We start from the raw sequence: 16765 nt of genomic DNA on the forward strand, positions 1-16765 counted from the left end.
TTAAGCGCCCTCAGGCGCGGGAAGATCTAAGTTTAAGTAAGTAAGTAAGTGTAAGGAAATTAGGAGCAGAAACCCTGGAGTAAATAATTTTAATGCAAGTCTGTATAAGGAAATTAGGAACAGACTGCCTGGAGTATATGGTTTTATTGCAAGTGGGCGTAAGAAAATTAGGAACGGAAAAGCTGGAGTATGTGATTTTAACGTAAGTCTGGGTAAGGAAATTAGGAATGGAAACCCTGGAGTATATGGCTCAAATGCAAGTGTGTGTAAGGAAATTGGGAACGGAAACGCAGGAGTGTATGGTTTTAATGCAAATCTATGTAATGAAATTAGGAACGGAAACCCTGGAATAAATGATTTTAATGCAAGTCTGTATAAGGAAGTTAGAAACAGAAGCCCTGGAGTATATGGTTTTAATACAAGTCAATGTAAAAAAATTAGAAACGAAAAACTTGGAGTATGTGATTATGCAAGTCTGTGTAAAGAAATTAGGAACAGAAACCCTGGAATGTATGGTTTTAATGCAAATCTGTGCAAGGAAATTAGGAACGGAAACCCTTGAGTATATGAATTTAATGCAAGTCTCTGCATGGAAATTAGGAACGGAAACCCTGGAGTAAATGATTATAATACAAGTCTGTATAAGGAAATTAAAAACAGAAACCCTGGAGTATATAGTTTTAGAGTAAGTCTTTATAAGGAAATTAGGAACAGAAACCTTGGAGTATATGATTTCAATGCAAGTCTGTGTGATGAAATTAGCAAGGGAAACCCTGGAGTACATGGTTTTAAAGCAAGTCTGTGAAAGGAAATTAGGAATGGAGACCATAGATCATATAGAACTGGAGTATATGGTTTTAAAGCAAGTCTATGTAAGGAAATTAGGATAAGAAACCTTTGAGTATATGGTTTTAATGCAAGTCTGTGTAAGGAAGTTAGGAACAAAAACCCTGGAATATAGACAATGGGAAAATGTGGTTGTAGTCCAAGTCTGTGTAAGAAAATTAGGAACGGAAACCTTGATGAATGTAGAACTGGAGTATATGCTTGAATGCAAATCTGTGTAAGGAAATTAGGATCCCAAATCTTAGAATATAGACAGTTGGAGTAGGTGGTTTTAATGCAAGTCTGTGTGAAAAAATTAGAAACGGAAACCCTTGAGTATATAGAACTGGAGTATGTGGTTTTAATACAAGTCTGTTTAAGGAAATTAGGAACGGAAACCCTGGAGTAAATGGTAGTCTGTGTAATGAAAATGAGAAAAGAATCCATGGAGCATATGGTTTAAATGCTAGTCTATGTAGGGAAACTAGAGATGGAAACCCTGGATTGTGCGGTTTTAATACAAATCTATGTAAGGAAATGGGGAGCAGATAACCTGTAGTATATGGTTTTAACCCTATAGAGACAACTGATGTAGAAAATAACATTGTACTCTTTGAACTTAGACTGACATCTTGCCGTAAAAAATATTGCTTTTAGCAACATCTTTCGATTTTGCTGAAAGGTGGTAGTCGATTGATGCCTCCGGGGAGCTGCTGTGTGACGCCTGGCCCAAACAGCTAGTGACTAAACCAAAGGATAAGAAAAACGAATGAAAAGGTAGGCGATTTCTAAGCCATAAATTGGAAATAAGCCTCTACTGGACAATCCCCACTTCTCTTTAGAACAGGATACCGTGGAGGCTAACACTGAGCCCAGCGACGATTACTCGGTGGAAACTCCACCCTCCATTCAGCAACAGCAAACTGGAACAGCAAGTCCTGGAAAATCAAAGAAGAAATCGAAAGTCCAAGAAAAATTCGGCTGGAGAAAAGTAGAGATAGAAAAAATTGATCTGATTTGATAAAATCAAACGTTTTCTTCACTTCAATGACAACAGTAAAGCTAAGAAACCTAGAGAACAAGGATTTGACAAGCTATACGAGATTTGGCCCGTCCTGGGTCATATCCGTTACAAGTTTCTTGAAGTCAGTCCCAAAGAACACCATTCAATTGACGAGCAAATGACTCCTTTCAAGGGGCGAAACACCATGAGAAAATATCTGCCGAAAAAGCCAACGAAGTGGGGAATAAAAGTCTTCACAAGAGCTGGTGTGTCAGGTTTTGTACATGATTTTGAAGTTTATCAAGGGAAGGGCACTCTTGTTGAAGATGATATAGAGCCAGATCTTGGAGTCAGAGGCAACATAGTTTTACATCTGGTAAGTACCTTGCCAGAGAAAATAAAGAACAAGATTTATTTTGACAACTGGTTTTCAAACTTGAAACTAATGAGTTTGCTCAAAATCAAAGGATTCCCTTGTATTGGTACGTTGAACAAAGCACGACTAAAGGGCTGCCCGCTCCTCAAAGATGGTAAAATGAAAAAACGAGAGAGAGGAACTTTAGATTACAGGACTGATATTCATTCTGGCGTTATAGTAGTGAAATGGTTAGATAACAACACGGTTTGCTTGGCTTTGACGTATACAGGGATAACACCACAGGATACATGCAGACGCTGGAACGTCAAAGATAAATCCAGGATAAAGTTTCAAGGCTAGCCATTGTTTATGGGTACAACCGTCATATGGGTGGCGTAGATTTAGCGGGCATGCTGGTGGAGATGTGCTGAACTCATCTTCGGACTCGAAAATGGTATATGAGAATCTTCTGGTGGCTTATTGACACAGAAGTCTGCAATAGCTGGCTTCTTTTCAGGTCAGACGTCAAAGCGCTGACTTTAAGGAGAGACGAACCGATAATCTTGAGATCCTTCAGGTCTGAAGCTGCTGCAGGGTTGTATGTCTCGGCGCGTGTGATGCCCCAACTTAAACATGGTAGACCATCCGCAGATGTCAAAGCAAGTCCCAGCCCCACTCGAAGTCGCAACCGAATTCGGCCGGCAATATCTGCTCAAGCTGATGGACTTGATTACTGTCCAAAAAAGACTGACAAGCAGAGCCGCTGCAAAGAGTGCAAATCAGGATATTGTAACATATAGACCAGCCCCCCCTCACCTATAAAATTCAGGAACAAATTTCTCATTCCTACCCCCTTAGAAATTCTTAAAATACAGGACCAAATCTCTCATCCATACTCCTTTAGAAACCCTTAAATTCAGGCCTAAATTTCTCAGTCATACCCCTTTAGTAAATTTCAAATTAGAAAAAGATTTAAAAGTTAAGTCTTATAAAATCTGGGATTTAGCAGTTATTCAGTACTTTGTGGTCTACGTACCTTTGAACACAAGTTATACAAATACTAGAAATGTTCCTTTTGGAACCAACCAATCAAAATCAAATCTCTATTACGAGTTTATTTAACTCTGCTTTTTTAACTCAAAACCAGAAGGGAAGTCCTTGTTACAAAAATAACTTCTGGGAGCGGAGACTGGTAAAAGTATCATGATTGGAGAATACCAGCAGTATTGCAACATTTGGTGGTAGAGGTCAAACTGCCCAGGTCACCAAGTTGTCAGTTATAAATTAATGCCTGTGGGCCCAAGACGATGGTATTTCTTTGCATTGTGTCTATTTATTGCAATATTTTACTTTTGTGTTTTTTTTTTGTTTTGTTTTTTGGAGATACCGAGGTTGTTTGTTAGCCTGCTTTTACATTTAGTATTATCATTATTTGACTGTATATTTTTACTATTGTAAATGGTCTCGTAGAATCGATATTTTGTCTGCAAAATATGTTCTTGGGGTGTTAGAAAAATAATTAGTTTTATTTTACTTTTATTCCCCCTAAGGTACAATCACACATTTAAAGCTAAGTTCTAACTAACTCGAAATAATTTATAACTTCAATCGATCTGTTAACTTTTGAACGTTATAATTGCTATGGCTGTTCTATTATTTGGCACAATACCATGCTTGAAAACTTACTCTTGTGGGGCGAGGGGCTTACCATTCATTGAATAGCAGTTTTAAGATGATATAAATGTTGATGGGATTTAGTTTAGCCTTTAAATTGGTCCAACTATCTTGAGCTGGATTATTGAATAATATCGGAGGAATGTCTAATTTAGGTTGCGTTCCAGAGATCAATTATCTGAAGTAATTATTGCTCTCATGCTAAAATGGCAGGAAGCTATAAATTCAGCTCCTTGTTGGCTCAAAAAGTGAAAGAGGCTAAGACATTAATACTTTAAGCACTTGTGATTCTAAGAATGAACTAAATTTATTTTTAGTGAATAGTTACTTCAGCTTCGTCTTAATTGACATCATTCACCCTGCCAGCAGCATGGCTGGCTTTGATTCGACAGCTGATCATAGCTTCAAAACTCTTGAAGGCTATCCAATCATGGTCAGCTATCCAAAAGTAATCTACCTGCCAAAAATACTGCGGGCAGGGTGAGAGATTTCAATCAAAGCGCGCCCTTACCGCTAGTTATCATCAACTTGCAAAACGCACTCAAAGTGAGATATTTTTTATATTTCATAATGCGATGACACCGTCTTTTTTACCGCTAGTCTTGGAAAAGATAGGTGATATTGGTACACCGTAATTTTTTTTTTTTTTTACCTCAAATCGGATTGTCCAGCGAAATAAGGATTAAATCCTGTAGAATTGCTGGTTAGTTATGACGAAAGTTGGATGTCTCAACGGCATCACTCTCATTGCGATACCTTTCAGAAATTTTCAAAGATAATTTAGATTCTAAGGTGCAAACTGGGTTCTTTGATATTTCCAACTGATTACCGACATTTATGACAGGACATAACGGTATTCTCTAGCTTAATCAGTTAACTGTACATGAACTAAGACATTAAATGATTCTTTTTAATGCTTCAGGCATCCCATGGCTACTAAGTAATAATAACGAGTAAAGTGTGACAAAAACTGCTTTCTAGAGAAATGTTCGAATTCGAAAAATATGACAAAAACTCCGTTCGGAACAAATTGAGCTTCAAATTACTTAGGACTAGAACGAGTTTTTTTTTTTTTTTAAGTTATATAAACCTCTCCTCAAGCACACACACAGGCAAATCGAGACTCTTTTCCCTCTATGACGGCTCGAACTTTTTTTTTTTTTAGAAATGTCTATTTAAATTTTATTTTTTAATAAGGCTTGCATTCTTCATAGGAGATTTGCTAGAATTTGAACGAGGACGTTATAAACACTGGGCTGTTTATGTCGGACCCGGAAAAATTCATGACATTGAAGTCGTTCATCTTCGGAATTGGGGACGCACGAGTCGTTGGTTCTCCAATGGATCTGCATCCAGACACAGTCAAAATGCTATCGGAAAGCTTGTATAGTGCAATGTAAGACACGCTTTTTTCATTAGGTTTTTGAACGGCTGTATAGTTTTAGCACTAATAGTGTCACAATTTAGATGAATTGTGACAAACATAAAAAAGGAAGACGATAATCCCAATGCATGGATTTTGTTGGGGGGGGGGGATCTGCCCACTCTTTAAGGCCAATTTAACCTACATGATATAATAGGCGGCTTTACCCTATAACCAATGAGCGAGGGTTCTTTTTTACTATTTAGTGTAGCGTTGTACTAGTTTTATATGAAGTTTTTTTTCATGAAGTTGTTTCTGTGTTTTTTGTTGTGTTTTTGGTTTTTGCATTGAGAGACGAATTTGACCCAATTTGGATTGTTAAAATTGCTTTTTAAGTAAATATCTTATTTAAGTTAATAAATAGTGGGTTAAGAATTTTAAACTGGGGCCAGAAGATATTTTTTTTTTTTGCTTGAAACATATCTGGAAAAGCTAATAAAATTGTTTTTGAAGCATTCCTTTTTTCTTTTTTTGTTGAAAATTAAAATTGTATATAGTTGGACCTAATATACAAAAAAATTATTTCAGGGATGCAATTTCCCTCGAAACTGTGGTCCAAATAAGAAAAAAAATTCTGATTACCTCGAAACTTTGAATTAGCCTCGGCCAAGGGTACCCTAAACTTGGTTGATGGGAAAGGGCAATAAGGCAACCATATGTTTGCCAAATACCTTGTTGTCCTTGATCAGTTTCAAGCTTGCAATGACGTGTCTCCAGGGAGGGTGGCATGAATAGAAATCATTTTGGGGGGCTCTCTCCCCCAAAATAGGGTCCAAAAAGGGCAAAACAATTCTAATCAGCTCATAACTTGTGTCGTTAATGATTTGGGCCAAAAGAACCCAGTGAAGAAAAAAAAACAGTCCCTATAAAGCTTCTTGCCTTTGATCAGTTTGAAACTTATAGCCTCAAGTCCCTGTACCAAGAAGGACCTACTGTATGAAAAGAAAGTGTGTTTGGTCAAATATAGCCCCAAAAAAGAGAGCAAAATACTTAGTTCCTCAATTTATATTCAGAAAAAAAGCTATGACAAGCCTTTCCAGATCGACTTTAAAGATATATTTAGACATGACCAAGAGAACCATTTTTGTTCAAAGGGCCAAGGAAAAAAATAAGATCGTGCAGATTGGTGACGTCAGAAATTAGGCGTATTTTTTTGCGTCTCTCTTAGTCTAACGTCCAACATAATATACCTTGAGTATGCTCAAATGTGACTTGATCTTGAAATATACTTTACGTCAGTTTTGCTCAAATTAAAGCTACAAAATTCTCCATCTGTGTGTTACTAGCGTAAGCCCAAGTTCCAGAGGCAGTTTGAGCTTTTTAAAGATGCAAAAAATTGAGGATACCCTGGCCTAAGTCTTAACTACCCAATAAAAACATTGTAGAAAGTACTTGATACAGAACTTCATTATTATTATTTTTTTTAAGCAGGCATAATTTGAAGCCAAACGATGATTAAGCAGAGTCTTTGTTCAAAGATAGGTTTTATGCTAGAAATAATGAGGGGGGGGGGGGCTCGTGAAAAATGATAGCATCAAAATTCTGTAACGAGAGTTAAGAAAAAGAAAGGATTTCATTGAAAATATGCCTTGAAGAAAAACTTAAAAATGATGGCATCAAAATTTTGTAACAAGAACTAAGAAAAAGAAAGAATTTGAAGAAAATTCAAAAGAATTGAAGAAAAACTTTTAAAAAGCAGAATCAAAATGAAATAAATCCTTATGTTTGATATAATATGAAAAAAACTTCGTTTTCTTAAAGAGTTAAAGAGGCTGCGTCCCAAAGTCGAACCTTAAAACGTACAGGAATTAGAAGAGGCAGTTGGGGGGGCTGCCGCCTCCCAAACCCCCCGCTTTTAAAGCCTCTTTTGTACTGGTTTTTTGTTTTTTTGCTAACCCCCCCCCGCTCTTGGCTTCGGAAAGGCCCTCTTTTAATTAACAAAAAATTGAAATGAATGAATAATGGAATAACTTCGAAAAATGTTATACACAAGAGGACAGGAGAACCATTGCGCCGAAACTAGTAATTAGTAACAATGAAGTCCCCCCACAAAAAAAAAACCTGTACAAAATAGTCTTTCAAAGTGGGGGGGTTTGGGGGGCGGCAGCCCCCCAACTGCCTCTTCTAATTCCTCTACGTTTTAAGGTTCGACTTTGGGACGCAGCCTCTTTAACTCTTTAAGACAACGAAGTTTTTTTCATATTATTTCTGTACGTTTTTCTGCAATCCATGGTGGATGTAATTTAATAGTTCCTGTACTCCTCGTACAGGAATTAGGAGAGGAAGTTGGGTGGCTGCCGCCCCCCAACCCCCCCCCCCCCCGCTTTTAAATTATTGTAAAAAATAGAAAAAAATAGATAGAATGACCGAAATGTTTCTTTTGCTAATAAGAAGCTAATATTCTGTTATCTCTCAAATGATAAGCTGTCCATGTGTTATCAAAATTATACACTTTTATTTTGATGTTGTGAAAAAAACCACCCGTAAGGGACTTGAACCCTTGACCCAAGGATTATAAGTCCCATGCTCTACCGACTGAGCTAATCTCTTGCATATGTGTAAACATAACTTCTAAATAATTTTTAAAAATTTCAAATTAACATGGGCTCTTATGGAGAAATGCGTTAATTAAGTAGCTAATGCGTGGTTTCTGGAAAACAGGGAAGCAGTTATCGGATCGAGCTGAAATTTCACGGATAAGCTCCTGAGCCCTAGGGAACCTAAACTTGTGAGTTTCAGCCCGATCAGACAACGTCAAAGGGGGGCTGGGGTTGACGGGTCGAAATTTTCGGCCAGACTTTCCCCATAAAGGAAAAGTTGGAGGGGGATGAAATTTGGCAGGTTTCTTAGTTGAGGCTCGGGCTACGAAATCCCTTCCCATCCCTCTGCGACCACTGGAACCGAAGATCGCTTAACATTGTCGTGGTTCGCCTCTTTATAGAGGCACGAGTGTGCCTCCTTGATTAATATCCTTTTTATCCTTTTTTTTCCTACATTCTGTATGTTTATGTTTATTTTCCTATATTTTTTCCTTTATATCCTTTTGTTTTATCCTACATAATTATACTTATGTTTTATATGATTACTCATTTTAATTTTTTTTTTCGTTTCGGGTATAAATTTTTCATTCGTTGTCAATTTCTATTAGTTTTGAGGTTTGGATCATTATATGATTTTGTTTTTGTTCATTTTAGGTGTTAATATGGCCCTTTCCTTTTTTGAAAAACTTTTTATGTTGCATATTTTGCGTCTGGGTTGCTACTACTTGAATAGATAGTTGCCCTCGACTACGGCTGGCTAAGTGCTGAGTAATGTTGCTATGCAGGGCCCTTTGGCATGGACTGTTGAGTGACATTACTCACCCTTGGGTACTTACTTTTATGTACAGGCTCGATTTTTAGATAAATCTTTTATATATCTCTCCTTTTTTGTTTCTTTTTTGTTGGTAATATGGTTCAAATCAAGTTGAGTTTGAAGTGATATAGCCGTGACTCTAGGCGTTGCACGCAAAAAGCTGGGCCAGCCACTCTTTTGGTCTTCTCCTGCAATTGCTCATCTCCTGCCCGATATCATCGGGTCTTGTGCTTTAGCCTAAATGTTCACTTTAGCATTGAAAGTAAACACGTTTTGACTTTCAATTCTCTACTTAATGAAATAAAAACAAATCGTGGCATGTTCTGAAGTAAAGAATGTTTTAATTTGAATTAAATAGGAAACACAATTACATTTTTAACGTATGAAAAAACGGCTCCTTTGAGGCCTAGGCTCCAGGGCGTACATCTTTACCCTCACCTCCACTTCTTAAGTGTCCTGTTTTTGGGACAAGTCAGAAGTAATTTTATACTTTCTAGATCGATCTGTTCTCGTTACGTAAGTGTCATCAGCCAGACATGGATCCAGAGCCTTGATTTTGGAGAGGTGGCCATGTTAGGATGGAGTAGTGGGAAATTACCCCTCCATCTAGAATTTGGCTCAAAACAGGTGTGTTAAGGACGGGTATACTGTCCACGTAACATTACACAAAAAGAAGTTAAAACAAGTCTTGCAATAGATGTGGCAAATTTTTGCAATTCATGGGACGCTAGTTGGGGTCCATCGTGTGTAAAAAAAAAAATATCTGTTTTTGATCCAATTTGCCATGTGTTTTTCATTTTCGAAAATTTTAAAAACCTTAATATTTTACGCAAGGTAAAATATATTAAAAAAATAATTATGACACGATATAATCAAACTAAGTCAGGTAGGTCCTAGTGGTCTCTCTTGGAAGAGAGAACATAGGCAACAGTAAGGCCTGTTGTGATACCACTGTTATAATAAAAAAAACACTAATAGATAAATTGTGATTATATCATGTAGTAATTATCTTTGATATATTTTTATCACCACCTTAAGGTGATAAAAATCTTAAGTTAACTTAAACTAACTTACTAATAAGTTAAAAAGGTGTAATACCAGGTTTTGGATCAAAATATCACATAGTTACAAAACACCTTATTCCCAAGAATTAATGATTTTAGTGTTTGTTTTCTGGTATAACTTAAAAAAAAATATCAATTTAATCATATATTATTGTGCAAATTAAGAGAAACAAGAGCTAAAAGCTCATATAGCACTTGTGACGAAAGAAGAAAAGCCAAGAGCTCATATGATATGAGCTCTAACAACATTCTTAGAATCAACAGATCGATTTAACAGGAGAATCAGAGACTTAGTCAGGATTTTAAAATAAGAGATCTGGGTCACGATATCCTTCTAAATATCAAAATTCATTGAGATCCGATCACCCACTCGTAAGTCATACATACCTCATTTTTTTCTAATTTTTCCTCTCCCTTTAGCCCCCCAGATGGTCGAATCTGGGAAAACATTCATCAGTGATGCGACAAAACATAATGTTAAAATTCCGGGATATAATTTCATTGAAAAAAGTAGACAAAACCATGGAAAAGGTGGCCTCGGGTTATTTTTGAAAGAAGGAGTGCATTTTAAACGTCTGCCAGAGCTCGAAAAATATGACGTAGAAAAATTGTGTGAAATTTTGGCTGTTGAATGCCGGGCCAGAACCAAGAAATTACAAATTTGTGTCGTTTATAAGCATCCGTTGGCACCAATCCCGTTTTTTCTGCAATCTTTGAAATCCTTATTAGCATCTTTAGACGATAAAGATGTTGTGGTCATGGGGGATTTTAATATAAATTTACTGTAATATGATGAAAATACTCAAACAACCGAATTTATTTCTCAAATTGACATCGAAATCACTGATTCCCTCATATACAATCCCAACGCGGGTTTCACTCCCTAGTGCAACTCTCATCGACAACATATTTTTAACAACACCAGCCACGTCTTCACAAGTTGTTTTAACGGATTTTTCTGATCATTTTTTGTTAATTTCCGATGTGAAATATCAGCTTCAAACAAAAAAGCACCAGAAATATCACACCGGATCATCAATAAAAAAAATCTGGACTGTTTAAAGGATAAATTGAATATTATCGATTGGTCTCGTGTATTTGATGCTGAAGACGTAAACTCTGCAATGGCTCATTTCTCCGAAAAATTTAACGCTGCTTTTGATGAGTCATGCCCTAAAGTAAAAACACGGAAAGGAAAATATAATCAACCTATTCAACCGTGGATATCGCCCTCCCTTTTGACCTCAATAAAACAAAAAAACTGTCTTTATAAAAAATTGTTATCATTCCCAAGCGAAGAAAATAAAACAACTTTAAAAAAAACAAAAATCTACTTTCAAAAATAATACGTAATGATAAAACAAAATTTTATTTTGATTCTTTTAGAGAAGTAAGTAAGTCACCAAAGAAAACTTGTGAGCTAATCAATTCATGCTTAAATCGATCGCAAAAAACTTCTACACCATCAGAAATAAAGGACGCTCATGGTCATATAATTGAAAGGGAGCTAGAAATAGCTAATTACATGAATTTGCATTTCGCGTCAATTGACAATCGGTAGCCAACAAGCTCCAACATAAACTGCTCCATGGTCAATGTGATTATCGTACATACCTTGTAAAGACTCCTATAAAATCTATGTTTTTAACACCGGTAACAGAGGAAGAGCTTGCCAATATTGGTCAGCTTTTAAAGAATGGGAATTCCCCGGGGATTGATGAATCGTCTACGAACATTGTGAAAGTTATTTTACCGAGTATTAATAAAGTAATGTGTCATTTGATAAATCTGTCATTTCATTCGGGAACTTTTCCGGATTCATTTAAGAAAGCAAAGGTGACACCACAGTATAATAGCTCTGACCGGAGTAATTGCACGAATTACAGACCGATATCTAATTTTTCAGGTTTTTCTAAATTATTGGAGCGATGTTTTTATAATCGAGTCTATAATTTCATTATTTCGCATGGTTATTTTTCAAAAAATCGGTATGGGTTTAGAAAGGGACATCGTACGCAAGACGCTATCCTGACAATGGTCCAATTTACTCACGAATGTCTTGGTAAAAAAATGATTCCGGCAAGTATATTTTTTTTTTTGGATCTGAGAAGGCATTTGACACGATTTGTCACGAAATATTGTTATTTAAATTAAGCCATGGCGGGATACGAGGACCAGGCCACGATTTTATCGCATCTTACCTAACAGGTCGATCCCAAGTAACAACTATCAATAAAACAGTTTCGGATCCATGCTTATTGCCCAATATTGGTGTTCCTCAGAGTTCAATTCTGGGACCACTGCTCTTCCTAATATACATAAATGACCTTCCATCAGTAACAGAAACCAACAGCCTGAATGTCCTTTTTGCCGATGATACCGGATCAACACTTGCAGGGAAGTTGGAAGACGATGTCAAAGAGAAGCTGCAAATCCTGTTTTCCCAGCTGATTGTATGGCTAAAAGCTGATCTTTTGTCATTGAATGCCGCCGAAACGAAATTCATCATTTATAGTAAACTTGGACACAAAGCAAAAGGAATTTCAACTATAATTGATCAGGCTACATATATTCGAATTCAAAGGGTAACTTCAGTCCGGTATCTTGGTATAACTATTGATGAAAATCTTATAAAGAACATTGTAATAGATCACGCGTTAAAATCGCCCAAGGAGTTGGTGTAATGAGAAGGCTTCAGCATTTTTTCCCCTATGAAGTTCTACGACTCATTTATTTTGCCTTGGTGCATTCCCATCTTACGTATTGTCCCCTAATATATTTAGCAACTTTCAAATATCATATAAAACCGATACAGACTCTTCAAAACCGGGCTCTTCGAATTTTGCAAAGATATTTACCGTTGCCTTCTTCCTATCCAAATAAATCTAAAACTGAAACTATATATTTATTAACTAATATTTTGCCTGTTTCAGAATTATTCACTCTTCATTCTTTTTTTATTCAAGGTAAAATAAAACTGCTCAGAACTGCCTTCGTACTTTCGTACGAGAAATTTTTTCCCTGAGCAGCCTGACCATGTTTATGAAACCCGTAATAAATGGAGAATGCAGCACCTGAAATTAACCACTGAGAGATCACGGTTCTCGCCATATTTCTCGATCATGGGTTCATGGCATCTTTATCTACCATATATTGACTACAGTAAATCTCTCCCACATATTAAAAAGCAACTTCACTCTATCCTTATAAATAAGTTCAAGAATCAGTGATAAGAAAAAATCTTAAAGTGAATAGTTGCTTGTTTGATATTGATAAGGTGGGCTCATTTTATTTTTTCAAATAAGTTGCCGGTTATCGGTCACCCTCGCTTGCACACTGTTTTTGTTTTGTTTTTCGGATTGATATTTGCCGAGTGTCAGTTGTTTTGTGGTTGGGTTCCCGTCTAGTGGTGAGTCATGGATTTGTTTATATTTATTTTATGCATTTGTTTTTGTTTCTTTTTTTCTGTCAAATAGGTGTGCTATATTGTTATACTGGGTCTTTGTCAATCGATCTTGTGTCTCCGGCTTGACCCTTTTCTTATATTGCGTGTGTTGTACAGAAGTTTAAATATAAATTTTGAATCTTGCTTACCAATTTTCATCGTCCTAGTACGTCCAGAAGCACCAAACTCACCAAATCACTGAACCCCTCCCCCAACTCCCCTGAAGAGATAGAATCCAGTAAGGTTACGTCAATCTCGTATCTAGGACATTTGCTTATTCTATGCACCAAGCTTCATCCCGATTCCTCCACTCTAAGTGCTTTCCAAGATTTCCGATTTCCCCCACTAATTCCCCCCAATGTCAACAGATCTGGCCGGGATTAGAAATAAAAGCTCTGAAACATGAATTCCTTCTAAGTATCAAGTTTCATTAAGATCCGGTCACCCATTCTTAAGTTAAAAATACCTCAATTTTTCTAATTTTTCCAAATTAACACCCCCCAGCTCCTCCAAAGCGAAGAGTGATTCCAATAATTTCAATCTCCACTCTAAGCGTTTTCCAAGATTTCTGTTTCCCTCCTCCAGCTCCCTATGTCCCCGGATCCAATTTGAATAAAAAATGGAGCATCTGAGACATAAGATCCTTCTATATATCAAGTTTCATTAAGATCCGATCACCTATGCGTAAGATAAAACTACTCCAATTTTCACGTTTTCCAAGAATCCCAGTTTCCTCCTCCAACTCCCCCCAATATAACAGGATCTGGTCAGAATGTAAAATAAGATCAAATTTCATTAAGATCTGGTTACCTGTTCGGAAGTTACAAATACCTCATTTTCCAAATTACCCCCCCCCCCAATTCCACCAAAGAGAGCGGATCCGGTCCGGTTATGTCAGTCACGTATCTTAGACTTGTTTTTATTCTTTCTATCCAGTTTCATCCTGATCTCTCCGCTTTAAGTATTTTCTAAGATTCCTGCCCCCCCCCCCCAGATTCCCCCCTCCCCAATGATGCTGGATCCGGTTGAGATTAAAAATTAGACATTTGAGTTACGAGGTCCTTCTAAATATGAAGTTTCATGAAGATCTGATCACCCCTTCTTAAGTTAAAAATACGTTCTATTTTCAAATTTTTCTGAATTAATCCCCCCCTCCCCACCAATAGAGCGGATCTGTTCCAATTATGTCATTCACGTATCTGAGACTTCTACTAATTTGTCCCACCTAATTTCATCCCAATCCCTCCAATCTAAGCGTTTTCCATTATTTTACGTTTCCCCCCCCCCCAATGTCACCAGATCCAGTTGGGATTTAAAATAAGATCTCTGAGAGACGATATCCTTCCAAATATCAAATTTTATTATGATCTAATGAACCATTCGTAAGCTAAAAATACTTCGTTTTTTCTTTTTTTCCGAATTCTATTTTTCCCTACATGTAAAAACCCATCATAAATTCCAGAGCTTATATATATAATATATTACATAATTAGTTTCAACTTCTTTTGAACACGATAGTGGTTTTATTTTGTGTGGATTTTGCTATAATTCCCAAGAATCTAAAGGAAGAAAATCTTTATCGATTTCGATAATGACTAAAATCTGATTAAGATGGTAGTTATAGAACGGCTTTTTCAAAAGCAGAAAATCTGCTATTGCTCCCTTAATACAGCGGATATACCATCCATTTGAATTCATTAAAAAGTTTAAGAGATTTTCCTAAAACTTGTTTTTGGACCCTTTTTTGATGCAGCCAATTTTAAAGGCAGGGGTAGAAAAAAATGGGTTGGGAGAGAAAGAGTTTTTATTAGGCCAAAATTTTATGTTTGAGCTAAGGGCCTAAAGAAAAAAAACCCTCAACTTCGTTATTAATTAGTAAAAGTGGATCAAACCTGTTTATGTCAAAGTGAATCAGTTAAATAAAGCGTACAATTTCTATTTGAAACTATTTTTTAAGATTCTGCTAATACCCATCAAGCCCAGTTTGTTTTTTAAGCCGGCAAAAATCAGCTAAATGATGCTAACAGCTCTTGTTTAAAAAAAAATGCAAAATGAATAGGGAAAAGAAAAAGATAATGGTAGGCACATGTTGAGATTTGCCAGGTTTGCCCGCCTGGGCGCCAGTAGTTTAGTTTATCCACTGTTACTTTTATAATGTGGCCTTCACTCAGAACTAAAATTTTTACCACTTTGGCTCTTTATTCACCACAATAAAATGGCTGAATACAATATTGTTAATTGAAGTCCTCCCGTTGGCCATACTGAAAAGGATTATTATTTTTTTCTTAAGTTCACAACAGATAGATCGATTCAGAAGAATGACCCAAAGGCGTTAGAAACCTTGCAAGGTCGGATTAAGTTTGACCAGTTTTGTTCCTGAAACACTCTTTCTGTCGAAAGTTCTGGAAATTTCAGGTAGAAGCTGCTGCAATGTAACTCACTCCTCAGATTTCAACCCCACCCACAACCCAGGAACGCACTTTCAAATGCGTAATTTAAAAATCTTTTTACAAATTATTGTAAAAACTTTCAAAAAGAGAAATAAACCATAGTAACTACTATAAATAGTAAGTACCTGCTGTACAAAGCAGAGATGAAACTTAAAAAATACCAGAATTCATTCGTCCCATATACTATTCCTTCTTCTGAATCAAGTTGTAAACATTTACACGTAGTATTAAATAAATAGCAGTAAACATAAACAAGTATTAAACATATAGAAAAATTCGCTTCATTCTTTCATTCTTTGATAATAAATAGAATGGCACTTACTACGGCAAGCTTTCTCTAGCCAGATGCAAAATGAAACAAGATGCACAAATAATTATCCACCGACAGACAATTTGAAGTTTTTCCCGTCTCCAAGGAGGAGTGATAAGTGATACCAACCTTTCCATTTTCATAACAAGCCACTACCAGGGTTTCTTGCCCCCCACCCTTCCAGTGAGGAAAGAAATTACTAGATATTAGTAATTTCTTGGTCGATTTATTTCTTTCTTTTTAAATAATCTAGTGATTTATGTGCTGCTTTAGTTAGTTTACGCTTAGGCAATATAAACAAGAGCTAGGAGCTCATATGGCACTTGTGACGAGGCGAGAAGAGCTAAGAACCAAAAGATCATATGGTATGAGCTCTAACAAAATTCTATGAATCAATAGATTGATTTAAAAAGGAAAAGAAGGGGCTTAATGCCGGTCAAGATTTAAAATAAGAGCTCTGAGTCACAAAGTTCTTCTAAATATCAAAATTCATTAAGATCCGATCACCCACTCGTAAGTTATAAATCCCTAATTTTTTCTAATTTTTCCTCTCCCTTTTGCCCCCCAGACGGTCGAATCTGGGAAAACGATTTTATTAAGTCAAATCGTGTAGCTCCCTGACACGCCTACCAATGTTTATCGCGCTAGCACGTCCAGAACCCCCTAAATCGCCAAATCACTGAACCCCTCCCCCCAACTCCCCCAAAGAGATCGAATCCAGTACCATTCTGTCAATCACGTATCAAGGACATTTCTTTATTCTATCCACCAAGCTTCATCCCGATTCCTCCACTCCAAGTGTTTTTCCAAGATTTCCCCCAGCATTTTTTCCCCTATGAAGTTCTACGACTCATAGGGG

The 16765-nt window shown here is 36.6% G+C and overlaps 1 long non-coding RNA gene across 1 annotated transcript in view; it reads left to right on the top strand.

Moving 5' to 3' along the window:
- The window catches only part of LOC136024866 (uncharacterized), a 53927-nt gene that overhangs the window by 6326 nt on the left and 30836 nt on the right, over positions 1-16765 (top strand). The window contains exon 2 of the long non-coding RNA XR_010616941.1: positions 5075-5256. This is a non-coding gene — a long non-coding RNA (uncharacterized LOC136024866). The remainder of the gene's footprint in view (positions 1-5074; positions 5257-16765) is intronic.

This window comes from Artemia franciscana, chromosome 3 (assembly GCF_032884065.1).
Source record: "Artemia franciscana chromosome 3, ASM3288406v1, whole genome shotgun sequence".
In the NCBI taxonomy this organism is placed as follows: Eukaryota; Metazoa; Arthropoda; class Branchiopoda; order Anostraca; family Artemiidae; genus Artemia; species Artemia franciscana.